The sequence below is a fragment of the Phacochoerus africanus genome, chromosome 12 (assembly GCF_016906955.1).
Source record: "Phacochoerus africanus isolate WHEZ1 chromosome 12, ROS_Pafr_v1, whole genome shotgun sequence".
In the NCBI taxonomy this organism is placed as follows: domain Eukaryota; kingdom Metazoa; phylum Chordata; class Mammalia; order Artiodactyla; family Suidae; genus Phacochoerus; species Phacochoerus africanus.
Window position 1 is genome coordinate 27,842,372 of NC_062555.1, and position 1,599 is coordinate 27,843,970.

The 1,599-nt window shown below is 34.7% G+C and overlaps 1 pseudogene; it reads right to left on the bottom strand.

The window, feature by feature from the left end:
• Nucleotides 1–637: 637 nt before the first annotated feature.
• Nucleotides 638–1,026, bottom strand: LOC125112454 (mitochondrial import inner membrane translocase subunit TIM14-like; annotated as a pseudogene).
• Nucleotides 1,027–1,599: the final 573 nt, after the last annotated feature.

Sequence of the window (1,599 nt, forward strand, 5' to 3'; positions counted from 1 at the left end):
TCAGAACTCTTGAAATAAGCTCTATTTTCCTCTTGAAGATTTTTGTTGTTGTTGTTAAGCATACTGTTAATAGCCACGTCATTGATATACAAAAGGGGAAATTAAGTGATTTATGTAGCTGTGTATGTGGAAAATATGTAGCCCTTTGTTACAGTAACAAGTTAAATAGACACAGCATTGCTTTTCACATTGACAAGAAATAAACAGCATAAGCTATTCCTGGGGCACTTTGTAGTTATGATAAATCATATCGAAAGATACATGGGAATTTATTTCCCTTTCAGAAGGGAAACTGCTGTGTCTAATTCTCAATTGGTTGCAGGCTAAGTTTCAGATGGTGGTGGATTCCTGGCTTCATTTTCCCTTTCCTCGCCCCAGCGTTTTGATGTCAGGAGAGGTTACCCTAAAAAGGAAGGTAGGCTCTTTTGCTACTTGATAACTGCTCTAATGGAGAGAGGAAGAGTATATCTTTCGGAGAAAATAAGATCGAAGATTTAGGTTTTATTCAATATGTCTCCCATCCCTTCAGGTATATTCTACACTTGTATTTATGATAATTCAAGTTGTTGTCTTTTTTTTTTTTAGCTTTGAAGCATCTTATTACAAAAAGCTGGTACATATATAACTGAGTAAGAACTTAAAAATTCATCATGCATTTACTTCGTTTTTTTGGTTGACCTTCTAGGAAATCTTTAGCTTCATTGATTTTGGCCATTATATAAGGAGATCCTCCCTTGTCTGGGTGATTTAAAAGTATAATTCATCAATGAACATCTCTTTTTTTTCTTTTTTCTTTTTTTTTTTTTTTTTTTGGCAGTAGGGCTTACACTTAGTATCAGTGCTACCTCCCATTGTGTCGTTTTGGGTTCACACCCACCTCTGTAATAGCCACCACTGAAGGCAGATTTTGGTAGACTTTGAAACTTGTTTTGCTTGAAGCTCCAAATGCTTCATGGCTTGCAAAGCATAACAGCCTGCAAATCCTGCAGCAGCAATGATCAGTCCAACTACCACTGCACTGGCCATGGCTCCTGCTCAGCTCCCCTGCCTCCTCCAGGGGCGCAGTTCATCCCAGCCCACCTATATCCCTAGCACAAAGCTGCATCAAGTCATCATTTTGAAGCTCTGGTTTATAGCCAAGAATGGATCATGTCTAGTCCCCTTTTCTTTTTTTTTTTTTTTCCTATTTATCTATTTTGTGACAGTTGAGGAGGTATAAATGTAACATATATTTTTGAACCATGTAAAATTGCTAAGTTTATAGGTAAAAATGATGAAATATGTACATGAAAGTCATAAGATATTTATGTTCTTATGTGGAAAAATATGGAAACAAACAGGAGAAAATAAATTTAGAAGCTCCTTTAAAACTGTTAAGCAATAGTTCCCAATTTTAATATTTGTCAAATAAATGAGAAATCATATAATAAAGTAATTGATAAAAGCCAACCCAAAATTAAATGGATCAAGTAATTTCATTCCAAATTATTTTTGAAACACTAAGCTGAAAGCTATGTAACATAAACAACATATTTAGAATCACCTACATTTCCTGTACTGTCCACTTTATATTTTCATTTTAGGATCTCAAAGTTAAAA